Source organism: Podarcis liolepis (genome assembly GCF_965112155.1).
Source record: "Podarcis liolepis genome assembly, chromosome: 2".
NCBI lineage: Eukaryota > Metazoa > Chordata > Lepidosauria > Squamata > Lacertidae > Podarcis > Podarcis liolepis.
Genome location: NC_139555.1, coordinates 109601184 through 109621042, shown reverse-complemented (window position 1 = coordinate 109621042; position 19859 = coordinate 109601184). Strand labels below are relative to the sequence as shown.

At 45.1% G+C, this 19859-nt stretch overlaps 2 protein-coding genes and 1 long non-coding RNA gene across 4 annotated transcripts in view; 2 read left to right on the top strand and 1 right to left on the bottom strand.

Moving 5' to 3' along the window:
* The window catches only part of LOC310701137 (uncharacterized protein), a 69502-nt gene extending 60313 nt beyond the window's left edge, over positions 1-9189 (bottom strand). The window contains exon 1 of one of the 2 annotated variants that reach the window (XM_083491470.1): positions 9041-9189. The gene's annotated coding sequence lies outside the window, so the exon portion shown is untranslated. Of the gene's footprint in view, positions 1-8303; positions 8755-9040 lie in introns of those variants that run through there. The other variant, XM_083491471.1, reaches the window with a different exon arrangement.
* LOC310701812 (uncharacterized protein) overlaps positions 1-19859 on the top strand; it is a 69689-nt gene that overhangs the window by 21626 nt on the left and 28204 nt on the right. The gene's annotated exons all lie outside the window — the stretch shown is intronic.
* On the top strand, positions 9293-15392 carry LOC310702132. Its single transcript, XR_014523278.1, has 3 exons — positions 9293-9573; positions 11032-14666; positions 15378-15392. It is a non-coding gene; the product is annotated as an uncharacterized lncRNA (long non-coding RNA).

Genomic DNA, 19859 nt, shown 5'->3' with positions numbered 1-19859 from the left:
ACAAAGGAGGAATGGATTTGTAAACTAAATGAATATTTAATTCTGGCAAAATTAACTGCTATAATAAGAAATCAGTTGTATCAAAAATTTAAAAAGGAGTGGAAATGTTTTGATGAATATATGGCAAAGTATTGCTCAAAAAAAGATATGCTAATATGCCTAGATTAAAATGTGAAGTACTGGATGGAAGAATAATTAGTAAGGAAAGATAATAAGAATATATAGATGATTTGAGAAGATTGTAGAATGCAAAGGTTATTGTAAAGTGTATAATGTGGAGGAAATAGAATGGGGGCGGAGGGAAGGAGGAAGGAGAAAAGAATAAAATGATGGACTGAGGAAATAGAAATGTAAATGTAAGGGGGGATGGGGAGGAAATGGTGTTGGCTTTGGTATATCTGTATTATAAAGTAATATGTGAAAACCAATAAAATAATCTAAATGGGGGGGGGGGACCAAAGCCATGAACATGATCATCTGACGCATCAGGATCTGTACCAAGTAATATTTAATGACCATGTCCTTCATGGATCAATGCCTTGTCATGGCAAAGGGGCTTGAATAACTCAGAGACAAGGAGAAGGGGACGACAGAGGACGAGATGGTTGGACGGTGTCCTCGAAGCTACAAGCATGAGTCTGACCAAACTGCGGGAGGCAGTGGAAGACAGGAGTGCCTGGCGTGCTCTGGTCCATGGGGTCATGAAGAGTCGGACACGACTAAACAACAACAACAACAACATAACTCAGAGACGCTATGAGCTATGCCGTGCAGGGCCACCCAAGACCGACAGGTCAAAGTGGAGAGTTTTCAGTAAACTTGATCCACCTGGAGCAGGAACCAGCAAGCCACGCCAGTATCCCTGCCGAGAAAACTCCATGGTCGTATAAAAGTTATGACGCTGGGTATTGTTGGCCAAGGGGTGTTAAAGAAGGATCAAACATTTTTTATGTATGCAACAACAGCAGCAAGGATACTCGTCGCCAAGCATTGGAAAACTCAAGATATACCCACACTGGAAGAATGGCACATGCAACTGATAGACTATATGGAATTGGCCGGGCAGAATCCGAGACCTGGGAGAGGAGACGGTGGAAGAAGACTGGAAAAAATTTAAGATTTATTTGCAAAAATATTGTAAATTGTATGAATGTTAAGCAGGATGCTTGATCATAAACAATTCGGCACCATCGGAACAGATGAAGTGAATTATGAAGATAAGTTAAATTTATGAAAAATCAATTTTTTTTTTTAGATAACTATTAGGCTAAGCTTATTGTTTTAATAGAGTGAAATGAATATATCTAAAATTTAAGATATAACATTGGGAAACTAGATTGTAAGGTGGGGACAAGGTGATAAATTTGCTGGATTAATTTTTATAAATTTGGAACGCAGGAGCGGGAGATGTGAGGAAGTCCAAAGAGGACAAGAAAATATGTTATAAAATGTGATATTTTTGTATGTTTTGTTTTGTGTGTTGTAACCAAAAAATCTTTAATAAATATTATAAAAAAAAATAAAAAAAAATTATGACGCTGGAAGATGAACCCTGGAAGTGTGCCTGGAAGTGAAAGAAAAGTCCAGTGCTGCAAAGAAAAATATATGAACCTGGAATATGAGATCCATGAACCATGGTAAGCTGGATGTGGTAAAAAATGAAATGGCAAGAATAAATATTGACATAGTGGGCATCAGTGAACTAAAATGGACAGGAATGGGCGAATTCAATTTGGATGATCATCATATCCTACTACTGAGGACAAGATTCCCATAGAAGAAATGGAGTGGCCCTCTTAGTCAACAAAAGAGTGGCAAAAGCTGTACTGGGATGCAATCTCAAAAATGATAAAATGATCTCGATACAAATCCAAGGCAGACCTTTTAAGATCACAGTAATCCAAGTTTATGCACCAACTACCAATGCTGAGGGACGTGGGTGGCGCTGTGGGTTAAATCACAGAGCCTAGGACTTGCTGATCAGAAGGTCGGCGGTTTGAATCCCCATGATGGGGTGAGCTCCCGTTGTTCGGTCCCTGCTCCTGCCAACCTAGCTGTTCAAAAGCACCTCAAAGTGCAAGTAGATAAATAGGTACCGCTCCGGTGGGAAGGCGTTTCCGTGCACTGCCCTGGTTCGCCAGAAGCGGCTTAGTCATGCTGGTCACATGACTGTCTGCAGATAAATTCCAGCTCCCTCGGCCAGTAAAGCAAGATGAGCGCCCCAACCCCAGAGTCAGCCATGACCGGACCTAATGGTCAGGGATCCCTTTAACCTACCAATGCTGAAGAAACTGAACTTGACCAATTCTAGGAAGACAAATCCAAGGCAGACCTTTTAACATCACAGTAATGCAGGTTTATGCACCAACTACTGGGGCTGAAGAAACTGAAATTGACCAATTCTAGGAACAAAAGAGTCAACAAAAGAGTGGCAAAAGCTGTACTGGGATGCAATCTCAAAAATGATAGAATGATCTATCCAAGGCAGACCTTTTAAGATCACAGTAATCCAAGTTTATGCACCAACTACCAATGCTGAGGGACGTGGGTGGCGCTGTGGGTTAAATCACAGAGCCTAGGACTTGCTGATCAGAAGGTCGGCGGTTTGAATCCCCATGATGGGGTGAGCTCCCGTTGTTCGGTCCCTGCTCCTGCCAACCTAGCTGTTCAAAAGCACCTCAAAGTGCAAGTAGATAAATAGGTACCGCTCCGGTGGGAAGGCGTTTCCGTGCACTGCCCTGGTTCGCCAGAAGCGGCTTAGTCATGCTGGTCACATGACTGTCTGCAGATAAATTCCAGCTCCCTCGGCCAGTAAAGCAAGATGAGCGCCCCAACCCCAGAGTCAGCCATGACCGGACCTAATGGTCAGGGATCCCTTTAACCTACCAATGCTGAAGAAACTGAACTTGACCAATTCTAGGAAGACAAATCCAAGGCAGACCTTTTAACATCACAGTAATGCAGGTTTATGCACCAACTACTGGGGCTGAAGAAACTGAAATTGACCAATTCTAGGAACAAAAGAGTCAACAAAAGAGTGGCAAAAGCTGTACTGGGATGCAATCTCAAAAATGATAGAATGATCTATCCAAGGCAGACCTTTTAAGATCACAGTAATCCAAGTTTATGCACCAACTACCAATGCTGAGGGACAGGGGTGGTGCTGTGGGTTAAATCACAGAGCCTAGGACCTGCCGATCAGAAGGTTGTCGGTTCGAATCCCCATGATGGGGTGAGCTCCCGTTGTTCGGTTCCTGCTCCTGCCAACCTAGCAGTTCGAAAGCAGGTCAAAGTGCAAGTAGATAAATAGGTACCGCTTCGGCGGGAAGGTAAATGGTGTTTCCATGCGCTGCTCTGGTTCGCCAGAAGCGGCTTAGTTATGCTGGCCACATGCCGATCTGCACACAAAAGCCAGATCCCTCGGCCAGTAAAGCAAGATGAGCGCCCCAACCCCAGAGTTGGCCATGACTGGACCTAATGGTCAGGGGTCCCTTTACCTTACCAATGCTCAACAAAATGAACTTGACCAATTCTAGGAAGACTTACAACACCTTCTAGAACTAACACCAAAGAAGGATGTTTTCCTCCTCCTAGGGGACTGGAATGCTAAAGTAGGGAGTCAAAGAGATAAAAGGAACAACTGGTAAGTTTGGCCTTGGGAGTTCAAAATGAAGCAGTGCAAAGGTTAATAGATTCTGTCAAGAGAACAAGCTGGTCATAACAAACACTCTTTTCCAACAACACATGAGATGACTCTACACATGCACATCACCAGATGGGCAGCATCAAAATCAAATTGATTATATTCTTTGCAGCCAAAGATGGAGAAGTTCTATACAGTCAGCAAAAACTAGACCTGGAGCTGACTGTGGCTCAGATCATCAGCTTCTTATAACAAAATTCAAGCTTAAACTGAAGAAAGTAGGGAAAACCACTGGGTCAGTGAGATACAATCTAAATCAAATCCCTTATGAATACACAGTGGAAGAGAGGAACACATTTAAGGATTTAGATTTGGTGGACAGAGTGCCTGAAGAACTATGGATGGAGGCTCGAAGCATCATACAGGAGGCAGCAATGAAAATCATCCCAATGAAAAGGAAATGCAAGAAAGCAAAGTGGTTGTCCAATGAGGCCTTACAAACCGCGGGGGACAGAAGGCAAGCAAAATGCAAGGGAGATAGTTAAAGATACATGAAATTGAATGCAGACTTCCAACGAATAGCAAGGAGAGACAAGAGGGACTTCTTAAACGAGCAGTGCAAAGAAATAGAGGGAAACAATAGAATGGGAAATACCAGAGATCTGTTCAAGAAAATTGGAGATATTAAAGGAAGATTTTATGCAAAGATTACCATTATAAAGGTAAGCCATGAAGCCATGGCAGAGGCTTGTAATTGTTGCGTGGTGCCTCGCTGACCGGCATGTCTGTGCCTTGCAGTGTATTGAATGTATTGACCTTATATGGAGTTGTGTTCCCTCTGGGCAGTAATTATCTTATATGGTGATGGGTGTTGTAAAGCCATGATTGGGCGATGTAACGTGAGACACTGGCAGACGGCCATGCAGGCTGGGAGAAAAAGGATAATAAAATTACCAGAGAGGAGAGAAGTCGAAGGAGCTGCCCTCCATCCTGAAAATACTGCTGTCTCTCTGTGTCTTTTTTCTATGCTGTGCACCATTTGATGACGGCTGGTTTCCGTCAGGTACGGACCTTACAGAAGCAGAAGACATCAAGAAGAGGTGGCAAGAATACACAGAGGAATTATGCCAGGAAGATATGGATGTCCCATACACCCCAGGTAGTGTGACTGATGACCTTGAGCCAGACATCCTGGAGAGTGACGTCAAACGGGCCTTAGAAACCACTGCTAATAACAAGGCCAGTGGAAGTGATGACATTCCAGCGGAATCTTAAAAGATGATGCTGTTAAGGTGCTACACTCAATATGCCAGCAAGTTTGGAAAACTCAGCAGTGGCCAGAGGATTGGAGAATATCAGTCTACAATGCAATCCCAAAGAAGGGCAGCGCCAAAGAATGCTCCAACTACTGCACAATCATTTCACACACTAGCAAGGTTATGCTTAAAATTCTACAAGGCAGCCTTAAGCAGTACGCAGACCGAGAACACCCAGAAGTGCAAGCTGGATTTTGGAGGGGTAGAGGAACCAAAGACCAAATTGCAATAATGCGCTGGATTAGGGAGAAAGCTAGAGAAATCCAGAAAATCATCTACTTCTGCTTCATTGACTACGCAAAAGCCTTTGACTGTGTGGACCACAGCAAACTATGGCAAGTTCTTAAAGAAATGGGAGTGCCTGATCACCTCATGTGTCTCCTAAGAAATCCCTATGTGGGACAAGAAGCAACAGTTAGAACTGGATATGGAACAACTGATTGGCTCAAAATTGGGAAAGGAGTACGACAAGGCTGTATATTGTCTCCTTGCTTATTTAACTTATATGCAGAGGAAGAAATGGTTGGACAGTGCTCTCAAAGCTACTAACATGAGTTTGACCAGACTGCAGAAGGCAGTGGAAAACAGGAGTGCCTGGAGTGCTCTGGTCCATGGGGTCACAAAGAGTCAGACACGACTAAGTGACTAAAGAACAACAACGATGTCCAGTCAGCATTCCCTAATGTAGAAGCAATTCTGAGAATGTTCCTCTGAATGATGATTGCAAATTGCCATTTGTAAAGATCCGTTTCTTGACTGAAGAGAATAAAAAATGAATTTGGAACAACAATGTCTCAAGATAAATTATGTTACTTCAGCCTCGTGTACATAGAAAGTGACAAGCTAAGCAGTTTATCATTTGATGATATCCTCAGTGACTTTGCTTTGGCAAAGGCAAGAAGGAAAGTATTGTAATTTAGATCATGTTTGTGTACTGTTTGCATACACAGTACAGAATGAATCATGATAAAATTATACAGTTGAATGGGTATTGGGTAGATGCAGTACCGTATTTTGCGCCCCATAAGACGCTCCGGCCCATAAGACGCACCTAGTTTTTTTGGGGGGAAATAAAGAAAAAAAAATTATTTCCCCCCCAGGCTGGAAGAACCAGGTCGGGGAACAGTGGGAAGGCACGCTCTGCCTCCCCGCTGTCCCCCGAGCTTGTGGGGCTGGCGATGGGGAGAAGTGCACCAGTCCCGGGAGGGCAGGCAGCTCTGTGCTGCCATCCTGAGCGGGCGGGTCTTAGCGCCCCGCTCGGGATGGCGGCAGAGACCTGCCTGCGGTCCCGCGACGCAGGCAGCTCTCTGCCGCCATCCCGAGTGGGGCGGGACTTAGCGCCCCGCTCGGGATGGCGGCAGAGACCTGCCTGCGGTCCCGCGACGCAGGCAGCTCTCTGCCGCCATCCCGAGTGGGGCGGGACTTAGCGCCCCGCTCGGGATGGCGGCAGAGACCTGCCTGCGGTCCCGCGACGCAGGAAGCTCTCTGCCGCCATCCCGAGTGGGGCGGGACTTAGCGCCCCGCTCGGGATGGCGGCAGAGACCTTCCTGCGGTCCCGCGACGGCAGGCAGCTCTCTGCCGCCATCCCGAGTGGGGCGGGACTTAGCGCCCCGCTCGGGATGGCGGCAGAGACCTGCCTGCGGTCCCGCGACGGCAGGCAGCTCTCTGCCGCCATCCCGAGTGGGGCGGGACTTAGCGCCCCGCTCGGGATGGCGGCAGAGACCTGCCTGCGGTCCCGCGACGCAGGAAGCTCTCTGCCGCCATCCCGAGTGGGGCGGGACTTAGCGCCCCACTCGGGATGGCGGCAGAGACCTTCCTGCAGTCCCACGACGGCAGGCAGCTCTCTGCCGCCATCCCGAGTGGGGCGGGACTTAGCGCCCCGCTCGGGATGGCGGCAGAGACCTGCCTGCGGTCCCGCGACGGCAGGCAGCTCTCTGCCGCCATCCCGAGTGGGGCGGGACTTAGCGCCCCGCTCGGGATGGCGGCAGAGACCTGCCTGCGGTCCCGCGACGCAGGCAGCTCTCTGCCGCCATCCCGAGTGGGGCGGGACTTAGCGCCCCGCTCGGGATGGCGGCAGAGACCTGCCTGCGGTCCCGCGACGCAGGCAGCTCTCTGCCGCCATCCCGAGTGGGGCGGGACTTAGCGCCCCGCTCGGGATGGCGGCAGAGACCTGCCTGCGGTCCCGCGACGCAGGCAGCTCTCTGCCGCCATCCCGAGTGGGGCGGGACTTAGCGCCCCGCTCGGGATGGCGGCAGAGACCTGCCTGCGGTCCCGCGACGGCAGGCAGCTCTCTGCCGCCATCCCGAGTGGGGCGGGACTTAGCGCCCCGCTCGGGATGGCGGCAGAGACCTGCCTGCGGTCCCACGACGGCAGGCAGCTCTCTGCCGCCATCCCGAGCGGGGCGGGACTTAGCGCCCCGCTCGGGATGGGGGCGCAGAGCTGCGCTGGTCCCAGGACCGCAGGCAGCTCTGCAGGGCCACCGGGAGCGGGGCGGAGCTTCTCCCCCGGCTCCCGGTGGCCGGGCAGAGCTGCGCTGGTCCCAGGAGCGCAGGCAGCTCTGCACGGCCACTGGGAGCGGGGCGGACCTTCGCCCCGGCTCCCGGTGGCCGGGCAGAGCTGTGCTGGTCCCGGGATTGCAGGCAGCTCTGCGCAACCCTCGGAGCCGGTCTTCCAAGGGTTGCGCAGAGCTTCCTGAAGCCTGGAGAGCGAGAGGGGTCGGTACGCACCGACCCCCCTCGCTCTCCAGGCTTCAGCGAAAGCCTGCATTCGCCCCGTAAGACGCAGGCACATTTCCCCTTCATTTTTGGAGGGGGAAAAGTGCGTCTTATGGGGCGAAAAATACGGTAATACTATTAGTCCTGTAAAATAATTTTAATGTAAAGGTGTGTACAGTATTGGTATTATTTATAAATGTGACATATTACTAGAAATACTGTCTTTTACACTCACTAAGTGTAACAGGGTACAAAGGTCTGCTGTCCCAATGAAGAATGTGGACTATTATGGTAATATTGATACTGATATAAAAAATGCATTGTATTAACTACAATTGCATTGTACAGGTTATCACACTTAATTTCATATTAATAATGCTATTTATAATTATTAGTAGTTTGCATCATATATTTACACCTATTATTATAGCAAGTTTCTAGGACTAGATTAGCATTCTTTGTAAATTGTGTTTCTAAAGGAACTTCTGTTATTGCCAAATGCCAATGTGTTTGCATTAAGTTTGTTATGAATAACAAAATCATTTTAAGTTAGAGCTTAATAATTATTTCACTATTAATATACTTCGTAATTGTATTTCAGTTCAACAATTACCTTGAGAAAATACATACTCTGTTCTGTGCAAATGGTTTTAGATACCGATTAGGTCCATAAATTATCATACAGCCTATATTCAACACAAAAAACAGCGACAATTTGTTGTTGACAAAGAACAGCTGGACATATAAAAGGCCCCATTACCTCCAGTAGCTTAGGGCCTCATCAAACCTGCCCCCACTACTTTATGCAAGGAGTGCAAGGAACAAAGAGCTCTTTGGAGAAGGCCTCACCCCTTCCTTCTTCCTGCCAGGACCCCCCTGCCTTTGTTTTCCTCCCCATCTTTTCCTCTTTCTCCCTCTGCCATCCAGCAATCCATGTCCCCATCTCCTCTACAAAACGGAAGACTTGGATGTTTTGATGTTTTTGGTGTTTCTTATTTTGTTGGAAGCCGCCCAGAGTGGCTGAGGAAACCCAGAAAATGGGGGGGGGGGGTAATGAATATCATTTATTTATTTATATATATACCGTAATTATTATTACTATGGCGAGCCTTGCCAGCAATACTCAAATCTCACCACTTTCCCGCCTCCTTCCCTGCAACATCATTTGCACTAGATTCGGGCAGGAAGAAGCTTCTCTCTTTCCACAGTGGAAACCCCTCCCGCCCTCCACCTTCAAGGCCCCATTAAGAGAAACAGCTCCCTTTCCTCCCTTCTCTTCTTCTCCCCGTCCCGGGGCTTCTCATCCTGGACCCCCACGTCCTTGCCAAGCCCCTTCCCTCGTTCCACGCCGCTGGCTTTGCACTCACCCGAAATCCTGGCAGCAGCAGCGACCCTGGGCAGCGGGGGCGGGAATGGGAGCCCCCGCCTGGGAGGCAGGATATTTCCGGGGGCGGGATAATTGCAGTACCCAGCCAATGGGGAGAGGAGGGAGGGAAGCTGGGCTTCCAGTTGAAGGAAGGTATGCTCGTTGCCGTAAAGAGTAAAGGCAGAGAGTGGAAGCTGCTGGGGGAGGGGCTGCTCGATACTGACTTGGGAAAGGGGGCGCGGCTTAATTAGAACAGCTGACCCGCCCCCTCTGCCGTCCTGCACTGTCCTTGTCCTGCAAGGAATCCGGTGAGTGCAAAGTGCCTCGGGGTGCAGCAAGCTTTGGGCGGCGGGGTTGTGCAATGCAATGCAATACCCATAATTGGGGTTGGGGGTGGAGAGAGAGCAGGCAGGGAAGCCGCAGGGGGGGGGGATTGCAGCTTATTCATCCTCCTTGCAAAGAAGAGACATGGCCTCTCCCTGAAGGTACGCTCTTTCTCACTCTCACTCTCTCTCACACACAGATCACATGAAGGCAGTCATCTTTGAGTATTCCTGGAGAACAGGCGAAGTCCCGGCAGACTGGAGGAGGGCAAATGTTATCCCTATTTTCAAAAAGGGGAAAAGAGAGGACCCAAATAATTACTGCCCAGTCAGTCTGACATCAATACCAGGGAAGATTCTGGAGCAGATCATTAAGCAAACAGTCTGTGAGCACCTAGAAAGGGATGTTGTGATCACCAATAGTCAGCATGGATTTCTGAAAAATAAGTCATGTCAGACTAACCTGATCTCGTTTTTTGACAGAATTACAAGCCTGGTAGATGAAGGGAACGCAGTGGATGTAGCCTACCTTCATTTCAGCAAAGGCATTCGACAAGGTGCCCCATGATATTCTTGTAAAGAAGTTGGTAAAATGCGGTCTTGACTATGCTACCACTCAGTGGATTTGTAACTGGCTGACTGACCGAACCCAAAGGGTGCTCATCAATGGTTCCTCTTCATCCTGGAGAAGAGTGACTAGTGGGGTGCCACAGGGTTCTGTCTTGGGCCCGGTCTTATTCAACATCTTTATCAATGACTTGGATGATGGACTCAAGGGCATCCTGATCAAATTTGCAGATGACACCAAACTGGGAGGGGTGGCTAACACCCCAGAGGACAGGATCACACTTCAAAACGACCTTGACAGATTAGAGAACTGGGCCAAAACAAACAAGATGAACTTTAACAGGGAGAAATGTAAAGTATTGCACTTGGGCAAAAAAAATGAGAGGCACAAATACAAGAGGGGTGACACCTGGCTTGAGAGCAGTACATGTGAAAAGGATCTAGGAGTCTTGGTTGACCACAAGCTTGACATGAGCCAACAGTGTGACGCGGCAGCTAAAAAAGCCAATGCAATTCTGGGCTGCATCAATAGGAGTATAGCATCTAGATCAAGGGAAGTAATAGTGCCACTGTATTCTGCTCTGGTCAGACCTCACCTGGAGTACTGTGTCCAGTTCTGGGCACCACAGTTCAAGAAGGACACTGACAAACTGGAACGTGTCCAGAGGAGGGCAACCAAAATGGTCAAAGGCCTGGAAACGATGCCTTATGAGGAACGGCTAAGGGAGCTGGGCATGTTTAGCCTGGAGAAGAGGAGGTTAAGGGGTGATATGATAGCCATGTTCAAATATATAAAAGGATGTCACATAGAGGAGGGAGAAAGGTTGTTTTCTGCTGCTCCAGAGAAGCAGACACGGAGCAATGGATCCAAACTACAAAAAAGAAGATTCCACCTAAACATTAGGGAGAACTTCCTGACAGTAAGAGCTGTTCGACAGTGGAATTTGCTACCAAGGAGTGTGGTGGAGTCTCCTTCTTTGGAGGTCTTTAAGCAGAGGCTTGACAACCATATGTCAGGAGTGCTCTGATGGTGTTTCCTGCTTGGCAGGGGGTTGGACTCGATGGCCCTTGTGGTATATTCCACCTCTATGATTCTATGAAGAGCCCTGTAGTTTGATCAAGCCCATCTAGTCCCGCACCCTGTTAGAATCATAGAATCGTAGAGATGGAAGGGGACCCTGAGAGTCATCTAGTTTAACCCCCTACAATGCAGGAATCTCAGCACTGTCTCCTCATAGTGGCCAAGCCTGCAAGGAGGATTGGAGCCCAAGTGCATCTCTTCCCTCCGGCGGCTTCCGGGAACTGCTATCAATTAAGCATAATAATAAAAATAATAGCAATAAAATTTTATTCATATCCCGCCCTCCCCAGCCGAAGCTGGGCTCAGAGCGGCTAACAACAGTAAAATGATACAACATTCTAAAATCATTTCATTATAAAATCAGTTCACATCAGATTAATGGCAACCATTGGGCTAGAGTTTTGTGAGGATTGCCAAGGGAGGGTGTCAGGCTGTGCCTTGGCCAAAGGCCTGGTGGAACAGCTCTGTCTAGCAGACCCTGCGGAAAGATGTCAAGTACCGCAGGGCCCTAGCCCAGAGCGTTGCACCAGATCGGAGCCACAGCCGAAAAAGCCCTGGTTCTGGTTGAGGCCTGCCTAACCTCTCTGTGGCCCGGGACCTCCAAGATGTTTTTGTTTGAAGACTGTAAGGTCCTCTTTGGGACATACCAGGAGAGGTGGTCCTGTAGGTACGAGTGTCCTAGGCTGTATAGGCCTTTAAAGGTTAAAACCAACACCTTAAATCTGATCCTGTACTCCACCGGGAGACAGTGCAACTGGTATAGTACCGGGTGAATGTGATCCCACAGGGAGGACCCCGTAAGGAGTCTCGCCACGGCATTCTGCACCCGCTGGACTTTCTGGGTCAGTCTCCAGGGCAGCCCCATGTAGAGCAAGTTACCAAAATCCAGTCTGGAGGTGACCGTTGCGTGGATCACAGTGGATAGGTCAGGGCGAGAGAGGTAAGGAGTCAACTGCTTAGCTTGGCGGAAATGAAAAAATGCCGCCTTTGTTATAGCTGCAGTCTGCACCTCCATGGAAAGGTGTCGAAGATTACACCCAAACTCTTAACGAACAGTGCTGGCACTAATTGTGCCCTCGCAAGAGATTGGAGTTGCCGCTCCCAATCCCCTATCGTCCCAACTCAGTCAAAGGACCTGTGTCTTCGAAGGATTTAACTTCAACCAGCTCCCGCGTAACCATCCAGCCACAGCTTCCAAAAATCTGATCAGTGTGTCTGGGGCCGAGTCAGGATGGCCATCCATCAACAGATAGAGTTGGGTGTCATAATAATAATAATAATACGTTATAATAATAATAATATAACATTATTTATACTCGCTCATCTGGCTGGGTTTCCACAGCTACTAGGGCAGCTCCCAACAGAATATTTTTAAAAAACCAATGAAACAAACATTAAAAGCTTCTCCATATAGGGATGCCTTCAGATGTCTTATAAAAGTCAGATAGATGCTTATTTCCTTGACATCTGACGGGAGAGCATTCCACAGAGCGGGTGCCACTACCAAGAAGGCCCTCTGCCTGGTTCCGTCATTGAGTTGATATAGAGCATCTAAACTAAATTTGTCGGCTTCTGTCAAATAAGCAGAATTGGGAAGTTTTTAATGTCTGTTGTCTTATTGTGTTTTTATATTTTGCTGGAAGCCGCCCAAATTGGCTGGGGAATAATAATAATAATAATAATACCACTTGTTCAGCCTTAAAATTTATTTGTACCAGTGCATTTGGAAGCATCAGAATAACTTGAGGTAATATATTCATACAAAAGCTTTGCTCCCGATTCATTGCAATCCTACCAGCTGAATTTGATCCGAGTCCTGGGATAACTCAGTTGGTAGAGCATGAGACTCTCGGGGTTGTGGGTTCGAGCCCCACCTTGTCAAAAGATTCCTGCATTGCAGGGGGTTCGGCTAGAAGATCCTCTTGGTCCCTTCCAACTCTTTCATTCTGTGTCTATGAAACTCACTTATTCACAATGAGGGCAACACCACAATTTTTTATTAAGCAATTTATAAAATTGGAGAGCGAAAGAAGGAGGAATCTCAGGGTGGGCTTTTTTTGTGGGGGACATGACTTTTCTGGTCAGTGGGCAGGAGGAGCGTGGGTCTGTGGGATATGAAATTCGTAGCAGTGAAGTACAACATTCCTAGAGTGGGCATGCTAGGGGATGCTTTGTGCCACCCAGGAGAAAACTTCCTCTTTTGGATCTGGAAGGGTACGACAATAATTTTGGCTGGCACGCATATTTATGGTATGACAAGGCAAAGGTGTAAAAAGGTTTTAAAAACCATATTGTTAGGAAAGCATTGTATAATGTTTGGAACCGATACAAAGATTTGCTGGAAAGTAAAACCCCCAGGTGGTTGTCACCAATGGAAGCTAAGGCAGTGAAAAAACTTAATATGGACTCTAATTGGCCAAAATATTGTGAAATTTTAGAACAAGATGGTGAAAAGTTAAAACTTCAGAGTTACGAGAAGCTAAAGCATAAAGTTCGAGATTGGCTACATTACCATCAGATAAATGAGACATTTAAGCAAGACAGGAAACTAGGTTTTCAGAAGGAGAGGTCAAAGTTAGAAACAGAATTGTTAGAACCCAATACTAAGAATCTGTCCAGAATGTATAATTTGCTGCTGAAATGGAACACACAGGATGAAACGGTGAAATCAGCTATGATTAAATGGGCACAGGACATCGGTCATGACATTATGTTCGCTGACTGGGAACAGTTATGGACCACCGGTATTAAGTTTACGGCATGTAGTGCCTTGAAAGAGAACATAATGAAAATGATCTACAGGTGGTACATGACCCCAGTCAAGCTTGCAAAGATCTATCATTGCCCAATAATAATTGCTGGAAATGTAAGGAATCTGAAGGAACTTTCTATCACCTTTGGTGGACCTGCCCAAAGATTAAGGCCTACTGGGAAATGATCTATAATGAAATTAAGAAAGTCCTTAAGTGGACATTTGCAAAGAAACCGGAGGCTTTTCTCTTGGGCATGGTCGGCCAATTGGTACCAAAGAAGGATAGGACATTCTTTATGTATGCAACTACAGCAGCAAGAATCCTGTTGGCAAAGTATTGGAAGATGCAAGAACTACCTACTCTGGAAGAATGGCAGACGAAGGTGACTGAATTTATGGGACTGGCAGAGATGACCGGCAGAATCCGCGACCAGAGGAAAGAGACAGTGGAGGAGGATTGGGAAAAATTTAAAGTATATCTTAAAAATTGTTGTAAAATTGTGGATTGATAAGATGTTAAGGGGTAAGAAACAGAGAACTACAGCTGTAAATGATAATGTTAAGAAAATCTAAAGAGAGTTAATTAGAAAAATTGATTGAAGGGTTGCTAAAAAATGGCAAAATAAGGATGCAGTGAAAGGGAGGTATGGGGAAGTCAAATTTTATTTGTATGTATTTGTCTTTTGAGGTGTGTTTGTTCTCTTTTGTTTTGTTTGTTGTCTGTTTTGAAAATCATTAAAAATTATTATAAAAAAAAAGAGAAAACTTCCTCTTTCCTCCTGAGCTGGGACAAGAGCTTCCTCTACATGTGACTTGAAATAGGTGTGGCCTATTCTGGGTGGAGGAGCACAATGCTCGTGTGCTTCATTCTTTCTTCTCCATTTTGTTTTTTTCTATCTGTTAGGTGTAGCAGGAACCCCCCCACCCCAATCATTCTGTTTGTATAAACTTCACACACACACACACACACGCCACATTTCTGTTATGAATTAATAGAAAATCAACCATACATTGGATTTGCACTGTTCCATTTTTATTTTACTCCATATGACAAGAACTAACAAAGGGGGGTGACTTAGTCCTGGTCAGCCATAATCCCTTCACTGTCTCAGCACATACACAGGAGCCCTGCCCATGCCAACCCTGATGATCCCAGACAGAAGACAATCAAGATCACAAAGAACTTGCATATGGGAGTGGATTCAGCATGGACTGAAACAAAGGACACTGATCAGATCTTCCCTCAGGGGGCAGGAAACTGCAAACTCCCCTTTGTCTCCTAGAAGTTCCTGGAAGGGGAGGGGGAAAGGAGGAACCAGCCAGGTGACAAGACACTCAGGTTACCACCAACTCCTCCCTCAGCCCCTCCTTTCTGTAATGTATGCATGATGTTTCTGGGGGTGGGCTAGACCTAGAGGAGGGGAATTTCAAAAGTTTTTATAAGACCTTGCACACTATTCTTCTGGGTCTTTCCTCTCTCCTGCAAGTGAGGGGAATACCCTGTTGCAACAGTTCAATAAAGGCCAAGCCTACAGGCTGCTGTTTTGCTCCAAGTTATCCTGGTTGGTGTCTTTGTTTTGTCCAAGGGAGCCCTCGGATTTTTCCTGTAACATAGGAAAAGTGACTGCTGAGTCACAATCACTTGGGACTAACTCCCTTAGATTATAGTTTATGTATAGATATAGATATACTTTTGTAACTTAAGCCTGCCTTCAGGAATCTAATTGTGAACTGAATGAAAATGAATAAACTACCTGTATATTGATTTTAATAAGATTGTCGTGTCTACACTTTTAAAGAGGGATAACAAGGGATCTTATCAGGAATCTTAAATAGTGAGGCTCAGATGAACCTGCAACAAGCGTACAGCAAGTTGTTAACGCAAGTTAGTATGGATATCATCAAATAATATATCCTCTCCTGCCTTTCTAAACATTCCCACAGGTCAATCACTAGCTAGAGATCTGGCCCTCCAGATGTTGCTGAATTACAACCCCCATCAGGCTCAGCAATCGTCATCTATGGCTATGAAGGAAGGGGGATGCTGGCATTGAGAAGAAGTTGAAGGCAAGGTACTCTCTCTGTCTCCAGTGCACCAGAGCAGCCTGTCCAGTAAAGACATGGATGAAAATGCTGAGGCACTGAGTGCTTCTGATCCAAAACATTACCCTTTTCCAGCACACTCCACTGCTATCCATCCCTCTCCAGTTTTCCATTCCTGCTGTCCACCAGCGCCCCACCCCCACAGCCAGTTTTCTGTATCCACAGACCATGTGCAGTTCTCATTGCGTGACTTTGGCTATCTTTCCCTCCCACCTAAAAATTTATTGGATATACGTAACCAATGGAGCTGCCTCAAGGTTACTGGTACCTCCCTCTCTTCCTTGGAAGAAGGGTTCCATTTTGGCCACATAAAGGCTGGCAGCTAGGAAATTGAATTGGCTATTTGTATACGGGATTGTATATGGGTGAGATTTTCCACCCTTGAACTTTTGAACTACACCTCTCATCAACCTTGACCATCTGGGCTGAGGCTTATGGGAGTTGTTGCCCAACATCTGAGCAACCCCATGTTGGATATCCCTTCTCTATACTTCTTTTATTTAATTTCTATACCACTTTATAATTTTAAGAGAAACCTCAAAGCGATTTACAGCATACTAAATCAATAAAACATACCGTAGTTTTCGCTCCATAACACACATTTTTTCCCTCCTAGAAAGTAAGGGGAAATGTCTGTGCGTGTTACGGAGCGAATGCTTCCCTCCTTTGTGGCTCGCTTTGAAACAGCAAAGCGGGAGAAGAGCCGCTGAGAGGGGAGGAGAGAGGGACAGAGAGGCTGTTTCTTTAAAGGAGCAAAGCGGGAGAGGAGAGGAGCCGCTTACACGAGTGTCCGGTTGGCTCCTTTAAAGCAAGCAGGCTCTCTGTCCCTCTCTCCTCAACACTCAGCTCGCTAAATAGCAGGAAAGATTTTCAGCTCGCTAAGCCGGGGGGAAGAGCCGGGGAGGAGGGAGAAAAGCAGAGCCTGCTTGCTTTAAAGGAGCAAAGAGGGAGAGGAGAGGGGCCTTCTCCCCTTCTCCCCCTCTTTGCATGATTAGCAGCATCCTTCTCCACACACTCCACACGTGCTCCTTGTCCCTTGAGTGCTTTCCTTCCCTCCCCACTTAAAACGTGGTTACAAAGCTCAGCTCCACATGGATCCTCAGGATTTTTGCATTGGGCTACCCCAAACTCACCATCAGATCACATGTCTGTGGCCACAGAATGAACCACAAAAATCATACATCCACTGTTTCATTTAGAATATTTTTTCCCTTGTTTTCCTCCTCTAAAAACTACGTGCGTGTTATAGTTGGGTGCGTGTTATAGAGCGAAAAATACGATAAATAAAACAATTTGAAAAATGTGAAATATAGAGTATACGGTCAAAGCAACGTAACAGAAAACTAAACTATTATCTTCAAGATTTCAAAACAACACATTACAAAGGTCAACTACAGAATACATATTTCACATAGTAGGGCTGGGTGGGAAAGGCCTTGCAGGGAGTGGTATATAGATGGCATCTTACCCCCAAAAAGCTTGCTAAAATGTATAAAGGGAAAACATCAACCTGTTGGAGATGTAAAAAAAAAGAAGGGGTCATACTATCATACGTGGTGGACCTGTGTAGCCATTGGCAAATACTGGAATGATATTTATAACGAGTTTAAGAAACTATTTAAAATTACTTTTAAAAAAAATCCCCAAAGATTTTTCTACTTGGTATATTACCATCAGAAATTTAAAAAGTTATAATATCATTGTTTATGTATGGTATAACAGCAGCTAGAACCCTTATAGCAAGGAGCTGGAAAAATGAAATGCTCCCAGAGATTACAGATTGGCAGATACTCATGTTATGATATCTACAATTAGCAAAACTGACGAGATCAGTTAGAGGAATATGGAAACAAAAACAACTAGAGAATGGATAATATTTCAGAATTATGTAAGACTTTATTGTACAAATAACTCCATATGAGCAGAAATTGAATGATATTTGTAAAGAAAAATATCAAAGGAATGTATACAAAGCAGAAAGAAATGGTATTATATAATGTAAGCCCGTGTAAAAAAGAATGTTATATCAAACAGTAGAATGAGCGGGATGGGAATGATTGTGTCGATGAGTAGTTTTACTATTTAAATAACTTTGTCTTTTTTCCTTACTAATATTTCTTGGTTTCTTATCTTTGTTAATTCTTTATTTTTTTCTTTCTTTATAAATTTTCTATTTTCTATTATTTTGTTTTTTCTACCTGTTAAGAGATTGCACATGTTTGTATGTTGTTGTTTAGTCGTGTCCGACTCTTTGTGACCCCATGGACCAGAGCATGCCAGGCACTCCTGTCTTCCACTGCCTCCCGCAGTTTGATCAAACTCATGTTTGTAGCTTCGAGAACACTGTCCAACCATCTCGTCCTCTGTCGTCCTTCTCCTTGTGCCCTCCATCTTTCCCAACATCAGAGTCTTTTCCAGGGAGTCTTCTTTTTTTTAAAAGATATTTATTAAAGTTTCAAGAAAGATTACAAAAAAGTTGCAAAATAAGAAAAAAAGAGAGAGAGAAAAGAAAAAATTACAAAATACAGAAAAGCAAAAAACAATTAAAATCAAATCAATCTTTTCGTATTATCTTTCGTTTACTTGTTTCCCTGATCTCCTCACACCTCCCTTTTTTGTATTCCAGTTCAGTTAGTTAAATCAGCAAATCTTTTCCCTCCTTGTTTTTATCTTATTCCTCTACCTGAATGTATTATATATTTACATTCTCATCTGATAGCAATCCATTTTTACATACTCCTTTATAACATTGCTGCTAGAACCACTTAACTTCATGCCAACATCATTCTAACATTCATTAATTTTGCAGTGTTTATGTAGATAGTCTTTAAATTTCTTCCAATCTTCTTCCACCAACTCTTCTCCCTGGTCTCGGATTCTGCCGGTCATTTCCGCCAATTCCATATAGTCCATAACTTTCATCTGCCATTCTTCCAGGGTGGGTAGATCTTGTGTCTTCCAATACTTTCCAATGAGTATTCTTGCTGCTGTTGTAGCATACATAAAAAAGTTCTGTCCTTCTTTAACACCAATTGGCGGACCATGCACAAGAGAAAGGCCTCTGGTTTCTTCAGGAAGGTATATTTAAATACCTTTTTCATTTCATTATATATCATCTCCCAGAAAGCCTTGATCTTTGGGCACGTCCACCGGGGTGAAAGAATGTACCTTCATTTTCTTTACATTTCCAACATTTATTATCAGGCAAATGGTAGATTTTTGCAAGCTTGACATATTAATTTCACATCGTTTTTCACAACTTATTTCTTTTTTAGGACTTCCCTCAGCTGTTCCGTAAATCATCCATAGTTATAATTTAGATTATGCATTTCTCAAATTTATATTTATATATATCATTTTCATAATATTCTCTCTTAAGGCATTACATGCCATAAATTTCATACCTGTGGTCCATAACTGTTCCCAGTCAGCCAACATAATGTTATGTCCGACATCTTGTGCCCATTTTATCATAGCAGATTTCACCGTTTCATCCTGAGTATTCCATTTCAACAGCAAGTTATACATTCTTGATAATATCTTAGTTTTGGGATCTAACAGTTCTGTTTCCAATTTTGATTTTTCTACCTGGAAGCCAATTTTCTTGTCCAGATTATAAGCCTCCCTTATTTGATAATAATAGAGCCAATCTCGCACTTTATCTTTTAGTTTCTCAAAACTCTGCAATTTCAATTTATCTCCTTCTTGTTCCAAAATCTCCCAATATTTCGGCCATTTGGCCTCCATATTGAGCTTTTTCTGAGCCTTCGCTTCCATCGGTGATAGCCACCTTGGGGTTTTATTTTCAAGCAAATCTTTATATCTTATCCAGACAATGAACAATGCTTTCCTGACAATATGGTTTTTAAATGCTTTATGTGCTTTGACCTTGTTATACCACAAATATGCATGCCACCCAAATACATGATTGAAACCTTCTAATTCCAAAATGTCTGTGGTCTCAAGAAGCAGCCATTCTTTCAGCCAGCAAAAT